This window comes from Lissotriton vulgaris, chromosome 5 (assembly GCF_964263255.1).
Source record: "Lissotriton vulgaris chromosome 5, aLisVul1.2, whole genome shotgun sequence".
NCBI classification, from domain to species: domain Eukaryota; kingdom Metazoa; phylum Chordata; class Amphibia; order Caudata; family Salamandridae; genus Lissotriton; species Lissotriton vulgaris.
Genome location: NC_141693.1, coordinates 1,339,469,311 through 1,339,492,454, shown reverse-complemented (window position 1 = coordinate 1,339,492,454; position 23,144 = coordinate 1,339,469,311). Strand labels below are relative to the sequence as shown.

The following is a 23,144-nucleotide window of genomic DNA, read 5'->3' as shown; positions in this document are numbered from 1 at the left end:
AGCATAGCGTGTAACATGCTCCTGACCCGAAACGGACTGAACCCGGCCTACTAGACCGCTGATCGTGCAGGTGGGGTACATGGGTGCAGTTAATGTGCCTCTTAATAGTTGCATCAAATATGGCAAAAAATCACACACGTCCTGGATCGAATGTGGGCAGCAGAGCGTAGACCCTGAGCATGGTGGTGAAGATGCCTGGTACTGATTTCTTTAGTTCTCTCAAGCTTTATTTAAAACCATTGATCACAAACTGCTTTCATAGGTCTGGTTGGAAGGTCGTGTTTCTTAACAAATCAGTCAGTGCACCTCCTCACATTCACGCCTCACACATTAGGTCTGGCTTGACAGCTTGGCTGCCAAACACATATTTTAAGCAACAGAAAATATAGCTTCGTGGAATACTACAGATTGCTTTCAGGAGTACTAAATACAAAGTGTGACTTTGGCCCTGCCCAGATGTTGGTTATCCCGAGTACAGATTTTGATTTGACATAAGTTGTGTGCTTCCACTAAAAAAGAGAACTTGTGTTGCAGTTGTGGGAAAGTGTGTGTTGAACACAGCAGGACAAAACGGGTTAGGGTAGGAAGCCACTGAGCAAGGCTATAGGACTGATCTGTTTATTAGGACAAAGGCAACAGGCCTGACTAATTTATTGTGAAAAGCATATGTAAAAAGCCAATTGGCCTTTAAGGGTGGATTGTCATTACATTGTGTTAAACCCTGGACACCGATATTTTGTTACAAGGAATCACACAAATTACCATCATGGGCAAGGATTTGTGTGCTTTTGCTGAAAGAGCGTGCTTGTATTGCACTTTTACCTTGTAGGAAAGCGTATCATTGTAACAGCAGGGGTGAACTGGTTATTATGACTTTCCACTGAGCAAGGCTATAGGCTTGATATGTTTAATATGATAAGTTACAACAAAAGCATTAGGCCTGGCTAATTTATTGTAAAAAAAAAACAGGCATTGGCATAGCCAATAGGTCTCGCCTTTGGGACCTTATAAGTGTTTTGTCAGAGCTATTGGCTTTGCAAATGTGTTCAAGCTATGTTGTGGAGCAGTGTGGCTGCTGTACAGCATGTTGAAAAGTAAGTTATAATAAAGTGTTATACACATTTTTGTTACGTTGGGGTGGTGCTGCACTGGGGCTGAGTGAAGCTCAGGTGGTGCTGCTGCTGTAGTGGTGATGAGTGACACTGACTGGTGCTGAGCAGAAGCTGGGGAGGTGCTGTGATAGTGTTGCACTGGTGCAGAGGTGATGCTGTGATGCTAAAATGGTGCTGTGCTGGTGCTGAGTGAGGCTGAGGTGGAACTGAGTTAAGCTGAGGTGGTGGTGCTGTGCTGGTGCTGAGTGATGCTAAGTCAAGCTGAGGTGGTGGTGCTGTGCAGGTCTATGACATTTATTTTATGAAATTCCGTCTGCTTACAGTGTCTTAAACCCTCTGAAGATGATAAAGTGCAACACATTGGCTGCCAAAACAATTAAATAAACATACATATAAATCAGCCTAAACACAACAGCACCATCATTAATTTATAGTCAATACAATTTTACAGCTTAAAATAACTACGACGGAAGAGCAAAGCAAAGAGAAAGAGCTGCAACAAAAAATGTCTTTTTGGCACAAAAAGAGAAGTTCCTTGTTTTAAGTCAACAGCACAATAACTTTCTGTGTGGTGCAACTGTAAGAGTATTGAACAACATCCTATGAAAACAAATACACATTTGGACTGTTGAGATCTGGTTTGTGTTATATCCTGTGTCTCCAAGTTCTTTGCTGCTCAGCCTGCGTGAGTGTGATGTAATAGAATGTTCATGAGTGCATGGTTTGGATGAGTGACTTACATTGATATGCCTATCATGAAGTGTATGCAGAACACCGAGCTTCAGTTCTCACATTCTGTTTATCTCCCAGAAACCTGATTTATGTGGGAGTTAATAAATAGAAAGAAACTTAGCTGGCTGGCAGCAACTGCTCTCATTATGATGGACCTGTGAATGTGAAAGGCTATGTGGACCAACCAGGATTCCATGAGGTGGGGCGGTCCAAAGGGCAGATGCTTAGATACCTTGCATCTTTCCTCAAAATCCCTAAACTATCCTTTTGTGGAGCGAGTCACCACATTGAGGTTGAAAACATTTGGCCAAATCAAAGTACAAATCCCCCCCCCCCACCCCCCGCTCCCCTTTGGAGGTCAACTTTCTTCAGGCTGCTGCTCTACTGTGCACTTAATTTGTGCAGGTGCTATACATTAGAGTCATGGAGGGGGCTTCTTTTTATGCATCAGTCTTTGAGGGCAAGGGAGAGGAAGTACGAAGAATGCAAAAGTAGTAAAACGGCGATGACAAGGGAATAAAGCCGGGATGAAAAAGAACTTATACAAGCGATACATGGTGACAGGAAATGTAGGGTGGTAGAAGAAAGAAGCTGGACTGGGAAGCCTCAGAATTGAGACACCCAGCATTCGTAGTGGGCCTCTCTAATAAACCGTAGACCCCGGCACTTATTTACAAATTAAGCAGTGGCAATACCAGGAAGTGCATCTATAGGAGTGTTCCACTTCCACTGTTCTATTCCAGACTCTTGCACCCACGTCACTGCCCTGCAACAGAAACTGAGCAATGTGCACCACCGCCCACACCTCAGGAAGGTAAAACATTGCCGGAAGGTCAATGCTGCCCACTGATGTGCAATAGTACACTGTGTTCTCTTATATGCACTAGTCGAGAGAACCTTGCTCCACTGCTCTGATAGCTTGTATTCTAACATAAAGTGTTGCAATGTGGGTACTTCGTTATTTCTCAAACCCATATGTCGAGAAGCCAGTGTGGTTAGACGAAGACTGTTGAGGACCGTGCGAAGGGCCAGATCAAGCGATTACAAATCATAATAGACTCAGAAATGTTCAAAAAAGATGTACATTAGTGGTGCAGCTGTAGATGGGCGAATTAAACAAGGCTCGAGCTGAATGTCTGGCTCGGGTCAGGCCCTTCTACCATGGAACTGTCAAGCCGTAGTAGAGCAGAGCCCGTCCCCCTGCCCAATCAACTAAATAATTACATTTTTAAAAGACAAAACGGCTAATATGAACACAGCTGGAAATTATATCTGAAAAGGAAAAATAAAGAATATATAATCCGGTGCTCTGTTTCTTAAACCTTTTTTCATTGACATTTGGGTTTAAATGTTGAAAATGTCTGTGAACACCTATGGGTTTCAAAGCCTCGTCGGGGGTAGTAAGCGCCACATAAATGCAAATAGAAGCCAATGTCTGCAATTCATACATGTCCCACTGGTGGTGTGAGCATAAAGCAAACCCTCTGGGATCTCTTAGGTTTGCCAATCCGCGAAATTTTGCTAATCTGTTCAATTTTCTTCATTTGGGATGTGACACCGGCTGGGACATTTTTATGAGTAGTTCGGGGGATGTCAGTGGGTCTAACAGAGTGTCTTGTCCTTACACGTCACCTTGTACAATGGACAGCAACTTAGATGCGCTTTCCATGCACTTTGCTCATGTGTTACAACTACTTTTTTTTTTGCAGTTTTGTATAGCGCACACTGCCAAAGGACATGAAAGTTACATTACACAGGGTCAGCTTCAATTTTTTTAGAAGATTACCCACATTTCTAAAGTTGGCAACTCTGGTTGTTAAGCCCCATCTCCTCTCCTAGTCATTCTCTTTTCTGATTTAGCCCTTCTTTGTAATCAATCACGCAAACATCTACACCTATGAAGACACCCGCCCCCCCCAGCGTCAGAGTCCCATAACAAACATAGATCAGCAAGCAATTCAATATAACCTATGTTTCCGCCTTAAACTAGAAAGAAAGGATTGTATATACAATGACCAAATTGCACAATGGGGTGATTCAGGCGATTTACTAATTATATTAACATAACACAATGTGTTAACAGGAAACCTTTGCTCAATTCCGGGGTTCTCTCTGTACAAACTGTTGATCTTATGGAAAACGGTTTAATTCACTGTAGCTCGTTTCCATGACTGTCCAATTAAGAGCCCCTTTAAGTAAGTTGGGTCAGCATATGCACCATACAACCCCCCCATTCAGATACTGTTTCACACAATGCATATTTGACCCCGGTATAATAGGAACAATGGCCATATATATTTCAGAACTGACCCGAATCATGGCGCTTGGTTCACTCATGGATACACCGCAGGGCGTGTAAGTGTGGAGAGGGTTTTGGTGTTGGTTTCCCTCTAACAGTCCTTAGTGGTACAATATTTGCACTATTCCTTGTTATGCCATTTTAGGAAGTGTTGTATATTGGTTTTCCCACTGTAATTTTGTACATAGTTTAATGACTGCGTACCGATAGTTGATTTGTGTAAAAGCTTATGCATTATAGTTGGCCTGAGTTGGTTATGGTGACAAGCCGGTGATAAATGCTATACGCCTGATTGGTTTATTAGAAGTTACATCGTAGCCTATAGGTCTAATATTTCTGTTATGAAAGTTTACGACAAACGAAGTAGGCCTGACTTGTTGTGAAAGCAATATTTTAAAGTCAACAGCCCTTTAAGTGTGGATTGTTATTTTGCTTTGGGAGAGGTGTAGCGCCGTGGCCAGGGTGAGGGAGAGGTGTGGCGCCGCGGCCAGGGTGACTGACTTCGGAATCTGGGGATCAAGGTTCGATCCTTGGGGACAAAGACAGATTAGCCCAGCACCATGTGACTCTGGGCAATAGCTTGCTTAATCTTCCTAACGGCCCCTAGAGACCCTAACGGGTGATGGTTCGCACTTTACAAATGTGGATTATTATTATTAAATATATTTGTTCTGACTGTATGCCTGAGGGCTGCGGTGTGGAAAGCTTATAAAGATTTCAATAGTCTTGATTTGGTTATGTTGACAAGCCAATTATAATGGCTATAGACTCAGCTGGTTCTTTGGCAAAATGAATGTCAGTTGCCATAGGTATGATATGATTGAATATGTTATCAAAGTTACGAAAAAGGCAGTAAGCTTGACCCATTTATTGCGAAAAGCAGTCTATTCGCCCCAATAAAACTTTAAGGGTGAATTGTAATTACAATGTCTTAAAGGCTTAAAGACTGATATTTTGTTAGATAGATTCCAACAGATTACTGCAGTAGGCAATGGTTTTGCTGTTAGTTAACCCATCTGACAAACACATAGAGTCGAAGATTTACAATGCGATAATCCTTCTTTGGCTCTGTTCATAAAAGATGTTGAAAGTTTTGACAGCTGTAATTTTGTATATATTTGTGATTTTATGACTTCCTGAATGTTGCAAGCCGTTTGCACACCAACATAAAATAAATCTATATATATACATACACATTCATAGAGAGTCTATGGGGGTCACCCTTTTCTGTTCAAGCATTATTCTCATTCTGCTTCACCCTATGACAGCATACTGTATGGGGTGATCAGTTAGCCTATTTATGCCAATAGCTCTATTGCAATGTGAGCAACAGTATTTTGCTTATCACATGTGCACATCTATCTAAAAAATTAGTTTGCTTCTTTGTCTGGGTTGGTGGCCAGTCCTTTAGTTTTACATAGTTTACCTTCTTTATGTCCCCTTTCACTTCTTTACTTCCCGTTGTTTGTGCCCCCTGTAGCTCTCCTGAAAATCCTACTGGGCTGCTCACTTACTTCTCATTTCATCTGGAGTTTGCTGCATCCTAGGTGGCCCATAGTTCTAAACCTGAAAGCCATCTCCGAATGGTATTGCCAGTAATGAATAATGGTTTTACTATTCCAAGATGGCCACCACCTTTAGAAGGATTATGAGGCATATTATCAAGGGTGGGGATAGGGAATTTTCAGCAGTTAGCGACAGCTTTTAGGTGATAGTGAGTGGTTTGGGGCACGCTTTGCATGTTAGCGATATTTATCGCTAATGGCATGCAAAGTGGGCGTACCCAAACTGTTAGCGACTGAAAACAGTCGCTAACATCGCTATCGCCTATTAGCAAGGCAGGCGTAGCGCGAATATCTCCAAATACTAACACCTGCCCAGACCAGTTCTTAGCCATGTTATCCAATGGGAGGTGGATAACATGGCTAAGAGCATTTTGTCGCTAATGCGTGAATATCGCTTTATTCTCAGCGATATTCACGCATTTCACTACTATCGCCGGAAAATGTATCGCTTTGGAGATAAACGTTGCTAATAGCACGTTATCCCAGCGATAAATTCCGGCGATGCTCAGCGATAAATAAATCGTCGCTAAGCCTATTTAGCAATAAATATCGCTACTTGTTGGTAATATGCCCCTAAATTTCTACCTTAGTTTCATACAGCAGGCATGCACTATACACGTTAGCATTTGTAGATGTATACCCAGTGCGAATTTTGCTCAGAGGACACCTTGTATTATGAATAGTGTATCATTGTTTTTACCGCTGCGAAATGGTCAACGCATTGCTTCGAAATGTGGTAGCTGAGCTGGAACTTAGAAACAATGATATACTTTGTACAATACCAATGAAAGATGGCTACCCACTACTATATTTCCGTTTAATTTTTTATTGTAAATACATGCTGCTAAGTTTTTTTTTTAACTTTTATTCTTATAATTTATTTTCCACATGCCTATGGGATATTGTGTGTCAATTTTATTACAGATTGGGAAGTGAGAAAGTGCAAGAAGGAGTCAGCGAGTGGCTAGCATGATGTATGAGGGCAAGAATGAGTGCCAGAGTTCATGCATGATGATTTATTGGTAGCCTAAAAATATGTAAAAGACACTTTTAGTTATAAACTTAGGCCTATTGACATTGTGAATGGTTGTTTATTCATTTTTTATTGCTATTTGTCTAGTGGCACCAGGGACCCACGTTTATAAATACCTTTTTACCTTTTATCTTTAGAATCACTAACACCCATGTTGGGTCTAAACTGAATGGTGGCGAATGGTAATGAAAAGCCCTATTGTGCTGCGTTTATCTTTCCAAGACCCTACTTTAATGGATCTAACTTTTCTACAAAAAGTTTAGTGAACGTGTGAGTAGTTGAGCGTAATATTGAATCAACGGGTGGGTTGATGGATGGATGAATGAGAACGTGCATGTATAGATGAATGGATGGGTAAATTAGTGCCTGGATGAATTGGTGAGTGTGTGGTTTATGATTGATTAGGTGAGCGAATAAGTGATTGCGTATAAGAAAAGTACACATTGCTTTTCAGCTCATTTCGGGCAGTCTAGAATTTGCTTGCTCTCATATGCAGATTATTTGATTTTTTATCAGACTCCAATTGGCTTACAGAGATTGTTAAATTCCTAGACGATGTATAAGAACATCAATAAACTGTCAATGAGCATCTCCAAAACAAAAGTAATATCCTTTGGAAGACATAGTGATAATCACACAAATGAGTTAACACTGGAAATAGTGCACAGATACAAGTTCTTAGGAGTCACCTTAGCCTCACCAAAAGAGGAAACATCACCTTATAGACCTTACAGTAGGAACCGCAAATTGCTTCAGCAGATCAATGTTTCAACATCCAGCACTGCATGGGTTATAGTTTCCCTTATTGAAAGTCTTCTCGGCCAAGGCGATCTCCAGGTTGCTATTATGTTCCTCTCTGTAATTAATAGAATTGAAAGCAGTGGGTTTTGGGAGCGCTTTCGCTTTAGCTTCATGACACCTCAATGTAAGATTAGATTAGAATTATTTGACACAATACGACCTAGTGACAGTTTGGGAAGCAGTTAAGTCATCCAAGCATGGTCTGAAGGTTTTTATTTATAGGAAACTGCTTAATATAGCTCTATACTGATATTACACACTTTGGTAGACTGGAAACTAGTGGCACATTAGAAGGTTCCTATAGTTTATTTACTATCTTCCCATGTTTGTCTGACATCAGGGCTTCGCCTCTTTACTCGTAGATCCTACACAAAAATTCGTTTTCATCAGTTGGACCTTAAGGCGAGTGGTGGGCACTCGAATATCCCTAGCAATAGAAGTCAATATTATTGATTATGAAATGAGTCCTTGTGTCACCTAATCTCTGTCTGTCGAAGCCTTGATTTTGTTAGAAGAATTTTTCTTGTATGAGTTATTTCATGAAAACAAAGTAGGATCTTCTATAGATTTTTTGCTTTGTGTCCAAGTGTTCAATATAGCAAGATTTTATAGTGACTGGTTACATTAGTCTCAGAATCCAACAAGACATTCAATCTACATGCAAAAGACGAGGCATAAGGTTAGATTTTGTGCTTCCACTTGCTGCAGTAACAAACGTGCTCTTAGCTTCTGTGTGAAGGGCCTGTTCCAAATTGTTGGAAATTCATTTCTGTATTTCAATTTTATATTGTATTTAGACTAGAATACAACATCATACAAGAACGTAAACAAATCCTGGGCACACGTATAGATTTAAAGGTTGATACAGTTTTTAACAGATAATGCAAATGACACCGCTGGTTTTCTTAAGTGTTTTTTTATGTGAAAATGTTCATGAGAAATACAAAACGCCAGCCGACACGTGTTTTGTCAACAGGTCAGTGCCTGTGACTCTTCAGGGCTGGGAAATTTGTGATACAAAAAAATATAAATAACAAATCTAGTTGTAAGTTACAAATGAGACCACAGCTCAATGAGCATGAAAAGGTGACTTGGGTGGGGTGACTGATGTAACACCATTCTTACAGTGGAGACCCTATGGAAATGCATTTTGGACATAACAATTCTAAAGGCGGATGCATCGGAAAAGTGTAAAAAGTAAAGGAAACAAAAGTATTAAAATACATAGATAAATTAAGACCCGGTTGATTCTCTTGGAAAGCATACAAAAGTAGTAGTTCTCAAGGAATGTGATGAAAAGACATTGTTCAACAAGCGATTCACTTGGATAGCATACAACAGTAGTGCTTCTCAAGGAATAGGAGCATACATTGTGATGAGCTGTCAAATAGCATAACAAGCGGTAAGAAGACAACATCATACAACTTGTCTGTTTTCAACACATTGTAGTTGAGTTGCATGCCTAAACGTAAGGCTAGATGAAACTGTAACCTGTAGCTGAATGAGTGAGTGAGTGAGTCGATTCGATTTGAAAAACTGTATTCGCTATGCATAAAACAACCATATAAGTATACATACTTCAAAAGTAAAAGCAGATAACATCTGATGTGCAACATCTGTCCAACATTAAAACCAAGTAAATTACATATAGAAGAATCAAGTAAAACGGAGCAGATGGCACAAGGTTTGTGACATGGGGCCAAAATTAATCACATTTAAAAGACATAAAATGTTATAAAAAAGGCACACACAAATTCATAAAAGACTTCAGAGGGTCATTACTATATCGATACACTTTTACTTTTGCGTTCATTAAAAGCATTTACAATATAAAGTGCCACGTTAAGACAAACCCTAACGTCGTTAAGTTCAAAGAGATATTTTAATGCAGCACGTTGTGAACCACTGCCATAAGCAAGCAAAAGTGGTTTTAAATGCAAATTTCTAAAACCTGAATACAACCCGCAAAACAGCATAAAGTTCACAGTGCTCTGTCTGCTCTGTCCATCGCATGGGCAGGGAATCGTGGCTGAAGGGCACATTTTCATGTTAGGGAAAGCCACTAAATGGTGGACAATTCCCAATCTAAATCTAATACAAACCGATGCATAAGATTGAGAATATATATTAAGTAGTCTTGACAGCCCACGTTAGAGGTAAGTGAGTGAGTCAATGTGTGGGCGAATGGGTGGATGAGTAAATGTGAGTACTCGACTGGATGAATGAATGCGTGGATTAGTGAGGCCATGGATAGATGAATGAGTGGAAGGGTGGATGAGTGAGTTTGAGTATCGATGGCTTGGTGGATGAGTGCGTGCTCTAGAGCATCTCTCTTTTGTAGCCCAGAGACTGCCTGCCATGAAATGCCCTACACACTCAGCCAGCCACCCAGAATGGCAACTACACAGTGTGAGACATGGTATCAGTGGAGGATGGTAGGGAACGATGGGGGGGGGGGGGGGGGGGGGGGGGGAGTGGAGAACATGCTAAGTGCGCATTATGGTTTGGCTGGCCCAAGACGGCCGGCCAAACAGTCATGGCACTTATGGTGCAGCAGCAACCACTCCTCCACCCTCTCTCTGTGACAAGTCCAGCCCCGCCTCAACCTGGCTCGCTCATTACTGAAGAAGACACTATTAACGGTATTAATGTTGCATTATTATCATTTTCTTTTTCCACTTAGTTGGGCAATGCTCATCCACCTTAGCGGAGAAGCCGCTCCTCAATGGTATGTGTTGTGCTGCACTCTCAGACTACATCTGTATAGCTTGGAGCACATCCTGTTCCATGGCTACCACAATCTGCCTTAGAAGTTGCCACTTTGATTGAAATATAACGAGGTACATGCTACGACTTGATTGGGCTTGGTTCATCCATTCCCACTGTGTCTCACACAGAGAGAGCCTGTCTTCTTTTACTCGGTGCCTTTCAAACCCAGCCTCTTATCTGCCACTAACCCAGCCTCGCCTCTGATTCCGACCATTCTTGGCAACTCCTAGGCCTGCTTCTAGTCATGCTCTATGCTTTACTCTGGAGGGATGAAATGCTAATTCATAACTGGCACTATAATGTACGACCTCGTTCGTGGCAGCACAGGCGTCTTCTGCGTCCCATGCTCTAACCCAAACACCGACTTGACCTCGTCACAGTGACCCCTGTGGCAGTTCGTGTGCTCCACCCTGTCCTGAGCGCAATTCTGTTAATACAATTGTTGATAGGGCAGAACCTTGGCCTGCGCCCTCCCCACAATGTCCGCAGGCCATGCTGCAGCTGTCGGGTTCTTTTATCTACAAGAGCTGCTCCCTCAGCCAGAGACAGAGTCCAGAGCTTTGCATGCCCTTTCCGAGCACTCCTTTCATCATAAGTAGCAGTATGAACTGAAGCCTCAAAGTCTCGGCGCACACAGCCTAGAGCACCACTGGCCCGTGGGTGGCTGGGGATCACTTCCGGGCCAGCTGCCGAAGCGGGGCCCATCAATAGCAGCAGCAGGGGGGTACTTTCAACGAGGACCGACGAGGCTCTAACGTGGATATGTATGTTTTTAACCGGCTACAGGATTTATGGGACAGTACTTTCTGTTTGTTTTTGTTTTTTAAAGTGGAAGTGTTCCAAAATAGATAGCAATAGAGGGGCACAATAATAAGCCATGAACAGAAAAGTATCAGATTATTACAACATGCAAAGTTCCAGGAAGTGCCAATCATTGCACCAGAACCTTCCCCCAATATGTATTAATGTGAGGGCATACCCTTGCGATGCAGGAAACCAGCCTCATCACTGCTGGATTTCCCAAATTTGTGATCCTCCACTAACCCACATTGTGGCAGGCTTAGAGGCTAGCAGTTGGTTATTCCATCACAAATACAAGAAATATCCTGTCATTCTTATTACAAGTGTCATAGGATATAATGCACTTGTAAAAAGGCGGACAGGATATCCCTCAAGCCTGTGACTGCATAACAAGACCGCCAAACTCGAAACCAGGGCCTTAATTTTGTATTATAAATTCTATGAATATATTTTAAGTGAACTATGTTGTGTTTACTAATAGGAAACAGACCCCATGTCTGTGAAGAACAAAATCTGCAGTCATGATTGGAGCTCTGCTCCCCAGCTCAGTGCACCATTTATCCTGCGAGGATGGTACCATATTCAGTGTCTCTCTGTGCAGTAGAGAAGCTATGCACCTCAATCAATCAATCAATCAAGACATTTATAGAGCGCACTACTTACCCGTAGGGTCTCAAGGCGCTTAGGGAGGGGGGGGGGGGTGCCGTTACTGCTCGAACAGCCAGGTCTTGAGCTTCTTCCTGAAGGAGAGGTGGTCTTGGGTCAGGCGCAGGTCGGTCGGGAGGGAGTTCCAGGTCTTGGCGGCCAGGTAGGAGAAGGACCTTCCTCCTGTTGTAGCTCTACGGATGCGTGGGACGGCGGCGAGGGCGTGGCTGGTTGAACGGAGGTGGCGTTTGGGAGCGTAGAAGTAGCATTGGGAGAGGAGAACATCAACGTCAACCATTTGAACTCCGGATTTTCTCGACAAAATGTAGGGAATTCACTTTTGTTCGCCCGTCGCTGCCCTTAGTTTATTGTGCAAACAAACATCTGAGGGGGTGTGATTGGGTTTCATCCTTATGCCTTGATGAGCTTCTGAGAACACTACAGAGGGTAGTTAAATCAAGGGAGCGAAGCTCTAAAACTTTTTTATCATGTTATAGTCAGGGTGATTAAGCAGAGGCTGTTTTAGGAAATACATATTATCCAGCTGGGCTGTATAGCGAAGTCTGCACCAAGCCTTAACAGTGCAGGCCACCGTGTCTATAGTGAATGGTTTGGGTGATGGCAGATGGCATAGCACAGAATTAAGAGATTTGGGGTGCACTTTGCCCCTTCCAATAGCCACAGGAGGCATAAGAGGTGGTGGGAGGTACCAGCAAGGAACAAAATGTACCTATGCAATCAAGTAATATAGTTCTAAATCTATGGTCATCAAGACTCCTTGGTCATACCAGAGAGCTAGCTTTGTCCACCTTCTTGTAGGCTGCCTGCTCGCCCACAGCAACTTTATCTTTAAGGATCCTCTAGTCCCGAAGAACTGTGGGGAGACACTAGAGGGTACACTAAGGAACAAATTCACCAATTATGGGACAGTAATCGTCTTCATTAGGCTATATGGTCTGCCATTGACAACAGAAGTGTAACCCACCACTTTACCTGTGCCTACATTCGTGTTATAGTGACATGTTCCCTGATAATAGTATGTGCATTAAGACTATTTCAAATGCCTAGATACTTTGTTGAATCTCTATACCATTGCAACGGATAGTCTGAGGAACATTTAGGGGAACTGCTTTTGAGGGTAGATATTAGGGATTTGTTACAATTAGTGTACGCCTGGATAGAACACTAAACCTAATAATCCCATAGGCTACTGATGAGTTATTACTACTCGGTTCTTTGAAGAATAGCACAATATAATCTGCGCTTCTTCTATCGAATGGTGCTTCCTGAGTTATGAGCAGGGAGATGGATTGCTCAGGCATAAAAGATGGGGTACCATGGACTTCACTCACGAGTGCAGCTGGTAGAAATTCTGATTCACTTGAATGGGAGCACCTCTTCATTATATAGGAAATGATGGGCATTCTGAAATCCTTTCTGGATTGGATTGGGCTACTTTATGCCTGTCCCAGGGCCTGGATTTAGGTAAATGGCTAGTGGTCCAACTCAATTGCAATACCAACTACGGTTTCGAAATTCAGTCTACTCGTGTAGTTAACTACCAGGTCCCTACTTTCATCTTTTAGTGTAGCCATATGCTCTTTAAGATATCCTATTTTTTTTAGGCATACAAACTCCTCTGGTGAGAACTTTGAATGTACCCCACAATGTACTGACACTTTCCACTGACCTCCCACATTTTTAAATTTTCTGACTGAGATGCAGACTGATCACTATCAGTGATCCGGCGGAGTGTATAGCGTCAAGAGTGAGTCTTGATTTCCTGGCTCATTTATGCCCATGTTTCTGATGAGAAACTACAAGTAGGTGTAGTGCTATTGCCTGTCCTCTGGTCCCCGTCGAGGGTACTGTTTACAGGTTGGTGAACGTTGTATTCCGCCCACTTTGCATAAAAAGTGAACTAATATGATCAGATGAGCACAATAAATAGCAGGCGATCATGGTCTCTGGAAGCAAAACAACCATGTGTGTGTTTCACTCATCAGTTGCAGCAGTTACCCTCATAGATGTAGAGTTCAGGTGAACCTGTATGGGGCAGATAGCAGTTTGATACCTGGGGTAGTGCCTACAGATGCCCGGCAGGAGTTTTGAACCTGCTCCGTGATTCTATAGAGCACCACTCCTCATTAAATATGAACTGACACAGCTAGGAAGCCACGGCAGTAGCTCCAGGCCGATACATAACCTCTTGATCTCCCAGCGAAGCCTGGTGAATTTTAACCAAACTGTGCCTGGCCACATCTGCTCAATGCTGAAACGACATGCATGGGCACCTACGACCAATCGCAGGCAATCAGGTTCATCCAACCAGCTGAATGCACAGACTCCTACACACCTGCAGAGCAGGTAGGCCAGCCAAAACCAGATAAGGTCCGCAGGATCTATGCATCTTCCCTTCACTCGCTGGGCGGGATGGAATAAACCTCCCATGCTCCTATTATCCAGACGGGAAAACAAGGATCACCCATCCTGGCAGTGACCCCGTGCAATGCAAGTGTCAGCAGTGCTCGTTCGCTAGCCCTAAGACAAACAAAATGCCCAGCTCACCCTACTCTGAGGCAGATGTGTCTGATTGACTCTAAGTTGTCTGCACTGTGTTGCACAGCCATGCTTCAGGGTTTCAGCGGGATCACATCTGTTCGACTCCAGGACACAGACTTTGGCACAGGTGGCCACATATCCATGGGCAGATTGCACAAAGCTCTAGGTATCAGCGCCTCCCATATGGGCCCAGCGTATCCCTGACCGTTGGTGATTCCCCCATCTGCCAATCTCAGTCCCGGTTCTAGGAATTTTCATCTGGATGGGCAATGGATTCGTTCGGGTGGGCCAATGCGGTCCTAATTTTTGTCAATTCTATAGGTAGCCTAAAAACCCAACATTTACATCATATCTTCTTCCAAACATGCAACAGTGCGTCTAGAGAGCTACTTGAGAGTAAGAGTTGATGCCTGATGCCTATACTCAATAGCCCAACCTTTATAACTTCCAGCAGGCTAGTCTTTAGCACCAATATAAATGAGCAACAACGGTCCTTGACAAAAGGGAGGTACAATATTAAATAATTATAGGCCACAATCTGCGCTATAATGAACAGGAAGTCCAGCCGGACCTCAAAATGTAATCGATAATGTAATAAGAGAAATAACAAACCAACATATATACAGTGGGACACAATACTGTCGACGGCGTTTCGATCCTGTTAAAATCAAGGATAATCATCAGGACAACCCATGTATTGCCTGAATGTGCAAGCCTTGGGTGAGGGACCGAGGAAGGCAATTGCCGTGCCTGTGTGTAGTAGCCTCGGTGATCTGCAGGATTAGATTCAAGGTGGATGAGCGTGGGATATCGGGCTCAGACACCTAAGTGGCGCGGGACACGTCTGCAGCGTGTACCGCTACGATGAATTAGAGGAGATAGTCCAGGTGAGGATCACCAAGATTGAAGGTAGATCCCAGGTTTTGAACTCCAAGGTTGCCTCATTGTAGGCTTACACTGCTACGCGGCATTATCCAATCTCTGGAATCTCCGTCCCAACCTGGGATCTACTGATGATGATCCTTGATTTCAACAGGATCGAAACGCCGTCGACAGTTAATGCAGTCTAAACACTAGTTCACTACTATGTGCCATAATTGCATTTTTTGTACATGAGCCAAGCTAAATTGATTCCATCTAACTTCTAGCTGCTCACAAATTGTAACTTGCCTGAGAAACTCCCTACCCCTTGTATACTGTAAATTGTTTGCTTAGCCTTGTTGGATATAGGAGTGGGACCATTTAGTGGCCAGTAGCGACATCCTCCTCTTTCAAGAAACGTGGGCGCGGGACACTGTAACCAAGAACGGGTTTGAAGTATTTGAAATTCCTGCCAAATGGGGTGGGAGGGGGAGGCCGTCAGGTGGGCTGGCAATCTGGATCGCGAGTCACACTGGATGCCAGGCGGAACAGGTACATACGTCCTCGCAGGACATCCAGTGTGTTCGGCTCACATGGCCTGGTAAACCATCATGGGCCATTGTGAATGTCTACTCTCGACCGGGTGCCGCGCCAAACGAATCCCCAACCCTAAACGACCTCTCCTCCTTCCTGGGGCAACTCCCGGGAGACCTCAGGGTGGTGCTTGGAGGAGACTTCAACTGCCACTTTGAACCTCTTGAGGGCATGTCGGAGGGTGCCCTCACGGCAGAGGATGATTATTGGGGTGTCCCACCCTCGTCCTCCCCCTATCCCAAAGCCTGGTCCCCCCTTGCAATACAACTCATGTCCCTTACCCTGAACTACGCACTGAGGGCTTGTAATGGACGCACCCCTTCCGATACCCCCTCAATGTGCACTTTTAATAGGAGGGGTCACGAGTCGAGGCTAGATTACATCATGCTAGACATTACACTCTGGCCTAAAGTCCTCGACTAAATAGGTCAGATAGCGACCATAATGCCCTTTGTTTAAATAGCCAGTGGCCCCCCCATGTAGCGGGTAAAGTGGTAGAAAACCCAGGGGGAGATGAGGGGGAATTGGTTCTCACAACCAGCAGGCGCCGGGTTAAGTGGGGAAAACTTGTGAGCTCAGAAGAGGCCATTAGCAAGCTATATGAGTTGGCACTCCCAAGGTTTATGGAGGTGGATGCACTTCTAAACGCACCAAGAACTCCGGAATACAATGAGAAATTGGGTGATATCCATCAGGGTCTTGTAAGAGACTTGGCTGAGGTATTCCACCCGCTGGTGCCAAATAGAAAGAAAAAGACCCATGTTCCCACCTGGTATACCTCCTCTTGTAGGGCAGCAAAGTCTGAGCTCATTGCTGCAATAAAAGAGGGGTCAAATAAGGCCAAGGTACGTGACCATAGGAAAAACTATAAAGCAATGATGGCGTCTGCCAGGACCGAGTGGGACTGGAACCATTGGCAAGATCTCCATGATGCCCTAAAAATTAGGGACTCCCGCAAATTCTGGGCCCTTGTTAATAATGGCATAGGGGAACTCAAAAATGCAGTGGAACCCAATATTGCCCCCGAGGTTTGGGAGGCCCATTTTGGGGAGCTCTATCAAGATACCAATCCGTGCCCTGTCACATCTCTGGTTGCGCCCTGTGGTACACAGGACTGTGAAATGGAACTATCCCTGGGGGAAGTGGAGGCAGCCCTGAAGCAATTATCAGCGGGGAAGGCGCCAGGTCTGGATAGGCTACCTGGGGATTTGTTTAGGCACCACTTGGACATCTGGGGCCCATACCTTCTTATTCTTTTTAATGCCATCCTAGGAGGTATGTCAATCCCCGGGTCGTGGCTGGGGGCAGAGATTGTTCCGATCCACAAGAAGGGATCCACTCTGCTCCCCGCCAACTACAGGCCCATTAGCCTAATAGATGTACCCCAAAAGCTTTTTGCGCGCCTCATCCTTAATCACCTCCTGGACTGGGTGGAGGACAATGACATCATGACCCCCCTTCAGGCTGGCTTCAGAAAGAACACGTCGACCATGGACCAGATCTTCCGCCTTCTTCTCCTATATTGGAAGACTGTAACCATAGAGGGAGGAAGACTGTACATGGTCTTCGTGGATCTGAGGTCAGCCTTTGACCTAGTCCCTAGAGGTAAACTTTGGGAGGTTTTGCAGAAGCTAGGAGTGCCCCCACACCTTCTTAGTATTATTATCAGGCTCCACGAGAACAACTATGCCCAAGTAAGGTGTGGGAGGGATGGTAAGCTCTCGGGCGAATTTCCGGTCCGTAGAGGAGTCAGACAGGGCTGTGTCTTGGCGCCAACCCTGTTCTGCCTTTTCATTAACAGTGTCATTCAACATCTTGCCACTGTTGAGGACAATGATGCCCCGGTTTTGGCAGGCAGGAGGGTTCCGGCAATTATGTTTGCTGATGATACCCTCCTGCTTTCCAAATCCCCCATGGGGATTCGGAGGATTGTGAATGGTTTTGGCCTTTTCTGTCGGCAACACGGGTTGGAGGTCAACACAGAAAAAACTAAGTTTATGATCTTCAATCCCCCCACCAAAACCAGACCAAATCCAAAACTGGGGGAAGTCAGTCTTGAGAGGGTCTCGACCTTTATTTATTTGGGGGTAACATTACAAGAAAACTTGGCTTGGGACTGCCAGATAGCGAGATCAAGGCTGAAACTATCCCAGCTAGCGGGCGCACTCCTGAAGGTGGCCAATAAGTCCACCTTTAAGCCAGTAAGCCCGGCCCTTGAAACCTATAGATCCCAAGCGAAGGCAGCAGCCATGTATGGCAGCGAGCTGTGGGGTCACAAAGCAGGGAAGGCACTGGTAGCGGTGGAAAATAGTTTCTTGAGACGCCTACTTGCTCTCCCGCAAGGCACGCCACTCCTCCCCCTAAGATTGGATTTGGGGTTACACTCCATTGCTGAAGATCTCCTGTCGAAACCCGTGAAGTTTTGGCACCGGATATGGACTACCGAGGAATTGCACCATTATAGACAGGACCTTATCCATGTACTGAGGCTGAATGGTAGTAACAAAATTCCCTGGCTGGCTTTTATTAAGTCAGAACTGTCCAGTTTGAATTTGCCAGACCTTTGGGATGATCCAGCTCAGGGTTGTCAAAGGATCACACGTAAAAGTCTTGCCCAGCTTTACAAAAACAAAAATTTGGCTGACATGGACAATGCTCATAGCACCGGCACTTTGACGGGTCGTTTTATGGAGTCCAAAAATTCTTACCTTTTTGAACCTTTTATGGATTTTATCTTTCCTCTTCTGGCGAGGAAACTGTTCCTGCAATGGAGGTTTGGCACACTCCCCACTAAAGTATTTACCCATAAATGGCACATTGGGGGTGACAAACTCTGTCCTTGTTGTAAAACCAAGGATGAAGATGATTTGCACATAATGTTTGTTTGCCACGCATACCAGAATCCCAGGAAGCGTTGGATTGCACCGCTGTGCCGAAACCTGGGTTTTCGGGAATACCTACAAGCATACAGGGTCATGAAAACCAATACCCTGGGACATATTGTCTTTGCTGTATCAAAATTCCTAATGGCAGCTTGGTTAATAAGGAAGAAAATGTCCCCCTGAATTGGTGCTACTGTGTTCTCCTTACCCCATGCAGACCCTCCAGACCTTTTTATATGTATATATTGTGTAATATATGTATTGTATTTTACTGTGTAATATATGTACTGTATTTTACTGCATCTTTTATGGCCTATGCGGCCGAAATAAAGAATTTTTGGAATTGGAATTGGATATAGGATTGTGTCCCACTGTATATATGTTGGTTTGTTATTTCTCTTATTACATTATCGATAACATTTTGAGGTCCGGCTGGACTTCCTGCTCATTTATACCTATACCCTTGGTCCTTGCTTATTGATGGGTTCCCTTGTTCTTCTCAATAGTCTTTAGCACCAGCACCAGGATTCCAAGCAGTAGTTCAAGGTTAAGGAGGTCACTGTTACCACACCTAAGCCTTGACATTATGCACTACAAAGTCTGGCACTGAATGCCTGATCCAGCTCGAGGTCCTGTTGGAATGTCGAGCCCATAATGAGCCGAGCTTGCATGTACCTTCTGCCTGCCACCCTCAATCTACCCAGGATGTGGCCTTACGGCAAGAGCTTCCAACTTTGGCACTGAAGAAGCTTGGACAAAGTCTCAGCATTGGCTAAACATTCTGAGATTCTAGGCAAATCTCTAATGCCTAAAAGAAATTAATGTGACCGTGTACAATGTAACTGGTGTTCATGTAAAGCACTTCAATATCGCCAGGTCGAGTTCCCACTATAGAAAAACAGCAGAAAACTGCACAAAGTAGTAAACACAAAACATTAACATAAAAAGGAGAGACAAATAGATAGCCATTTAGTGGCTGATTTGTACAAAGTGAAAAAATAAAACCTGGATAAATTGGAGCTTTCCCACTTAAATTGTGTGAGCGTGGGCAAATATTTTATTTCACCAAAATTTGTTTTTTTTTTCATATTTGAGCATGAAAGCACATTCAAATACGCCAATCAGAAAACCAACTATACAAAAACCTATTGTGTTTGATTTAATAGGCAACTGTTGCTCTATAAGAATCTGGGCCACATACAAGGTCCACATGACAACCATCTTGCCTCTCGATTCACTAATGGCTCTGTCACCAGTGTGAGGACAGGGCAGGAATGACTGTAAGCTCATGTTAAAAAACTATCCATTTTTATAAGTACTTCTCAGTGCAGCGCTATATTGTGAGATTAATGTAAAAGCTTCCAGGTGTTAAAGAAATACAAATCTTTGAATTTTGAAGAGACTGTCATATTTGGCAAGATGTTTGTTGTATGTTTCACATATCACACATTTTCAGGGCTTGGCTTGTGCATGGGCTCCAAGGGCCAAGCTAGAGCCTTAGCTCGGCTCTCCCTTTTAATTTGTTTTCTCGCCCACCTCTATCCCAAAACACACCACTCAATTTCAGTTTTAACCACAGTGGAACAAACATTTCGACATTCGGACGTTGAAATTGAGGAAGCACTTAAGGGGCCCAGCTGCTAGAACCGGGCCTGGCCAGTCTCATTGCATATGTCACCTCTTCTACCTTAGCAGATATTCGAAGCATCGTAATGCGGTTATGAGCCGAAAAAACGCCCTCAAGGCGCCGATGTTGTTGGATTATTGGCCCTGGCTCAAGGACACTCACCGAAATATGGCCCTCTAGGAGCGGAGCACTTTGATTCTCAGTTTTTTCAGTTTATTTTATTATGATTTAGAATTCCAAGGAATTCCACATAAAATACAAAATAAAACATCATTTCATACATGTAAATATGCAAAACACAAAATTACAACGTCAATTTTATACTAAAATACATCCAGTTAAAAGTAGACAATTTCTTCTTCATTAGTCTAGGCACTACAGTGGTCGACATATTTCAAGGCAGATGCGCTTGCAGCTGAAACAGTCTTTTTTTCAATTAGAACGCACTATTGGCTATCACACTATGGGCTATCACATTAAACTACTTATAGAAGGCACACAGAAGAAATAATATGCGGTTGTCATCCAATATGCAAATATCAATCAACTGAAACAGTTAAAAAGCTTATTTTAGGGAAATAATCATGGTATAATGCTAGCAGCAAGAAATTTTTATAAAGTGCTTAAGAAAGTGCTAATGCATTAAATATCCTCTTCCAGGACATATTTTTTACCGATAACTAACTAGCAGCAATATATCTAAGGAGATGCACGTGGTAAATTATATGTCATAAGAAAGTGCTAGTGCTCAATACGATTTAATAGGAGAGTATAATACTAGCAGCAGAAAACTTTTATAAAGTGCTTGAAAAAGTGCTTCGATTCTCAGTATTTTCTTAACCAGCTTTCTGTTTGCCTCTCCTTGCCTCACTTAATGAAGGTGTTTGAGCTTAAATCTGTGGAGACAATGGGATGTTTAAGTTCTTAGGCTAAGCCCGCGTTCGGAAACCTACGGTCTGAGGGTTAGTGCATTTGTTGGGATGGCATAAGGTGTTGATAGAGAGGCAATGTAAGACACAAACAAGACAGCGCCAATACGTCTCTGGGCATACGACGTACTTTTACAAAATTTCAATCAAATCAAATACGTTTTAGTATGGCTACCATTACACCAAAGGCTCCAGTGAAATGAGTGCCCACTGCATATAATGTAGCAAGAGTGAAACTCAATATGTCAGCATGACTACCGAGTTCCTCATCAAAACAACACAACTGATGAGAACCAAAAGAAACCAACATTTTATTTACATTACACAAAACTCCTTAGGTGATTCTTACATTTGAAATGAATGTTGCCCAATACCGATAATGTCACTAACAATGTGATTACAGTTATTATCCCAAACATTGGTTGTATTGTTATCCAGAGTCCCTTCTCTTTCAAAATTGTGTTTCTATCCTTGTTTTATTTCCTGTCTGCAATTTGGCTGTGCTCCAGAGCTGGCTGTCTAAGTGTAATTATCACAATTATCACTAACATTTCATTGTGAGCGTGTTCCTAATGTATGCATAGATAGATTTGTTCTTGTTTTAGCTCTGTGACTGCATTTAACCTTCTCTGCTAAAATTGTTTTCCATTTACTGTTTTATTTCTGTGACAAAATGTCATGGATACTTCTAACTACAAGTCCGTGAGTCTCCTCAGGTGAGAGAACGAATCTGGAAATTCTTTGCAATAACTCCTGTGCACAGCCAGGTGACACCATCGACATCCACTGCCTCCAGACTTAATGCCACAAATTCACATATAGGCTCCACCCCTACTCGCTGACTTGAGGTGCCCTCCGCTGCTAATAGTTTTGGTGCATTCCAAAGTTTTTTCCAAAATTGTTGGCAGTGTGCGGGCATGTTGCCCCCTAAAAAGAGAGGATTTAAACCATGTAACAAACAGATGTCAGTTTGAGGCCTCTGCGTCGTCTGTTCTTGTTGCTTCTGCACCAAGCATGGCTCCCAGCAGGGCCGGACTGGGAACTGAAAGCAGCCCTGGCAAATTTTGGCAGACCAGCCCCCGCCCGGCGCGTAGCGAGCGAGCGCAGCGAGCGAGCCCGACTGCTACTAGGGGGGTTTGGGGGGGTTCTCCCCCTACGAAATTTTTGGAAAAAGACAGACCAAAATGGTGAATTTTACAGCACCTTTTTCATTACATATTCAATTGTATCAACTTTCAAAGCCAGTAAATAGTAGATGATGACCTTAAAGAGCACCAGGTTACCCACCCAGTCATATGTACTTATAGACATTCTTTCAGAGAGCACCAAAAATAGGCACAAGTAGTGAATCTGCGAGAACAAAGTAAAAGTGAACTGGCACAAGAAAAAAATTCTATACAATTTCAATGTTTTGCATATGCAAGTGAATTCAAGCTTCACCATTTCCGAAATGTCCATCCACAGCACAAGATTCCCTAATGCAGACAGCACAGTTACGAGATGTGCATCAAGCATGCGCACTTTCCTAACACACGGGCGCAAGGGAACATAAGAGGAAGCAGTGCAAGCTTCCCCCTCAGGCAGGTACATATCACGGTCTGCAGTATTTTTTTTTGTTTTTATTTAATGCAAAAGATCAGTAAAGCACAGCGACAGTGCATGCTTTGCCAACACGCATCAACATGTTAGCATGGGCAGAATGACTGCAAGGTTTCTTCACACAAATTTCAGTGAGAAGGATAAGCTACCCTCACCTAGTAACCATATAGGAGAATGCGGGTTGAAAACAGCTAAAGCCATGGCAGATTTAGAATGCCCACAAAAAAATTTGCATGCATCTAAATCCAAACGAGAATCATTTACGTAATTCAAGATTACAAAATAGATGTGGAAGTACTTCTAAAGCATGAATGTGTTTGGAGAAGCAATAGA

At 43.4% G+C, this 23,144-nt stretch overlaps 1 protein-coding gene across 1 annotated transcript in view; it reads left to right on the top strand.

Moving 5' to 3' along the window:
* Positions 1-23,144, top strand: part of PI16 (peptidase inhibitor 16) — a 169,163-nt gene that overhangs the window by 674 nt on the left and 145,345 nt on the right. The gene's annotated exons all lie outside the window — the stretch shown is intronic.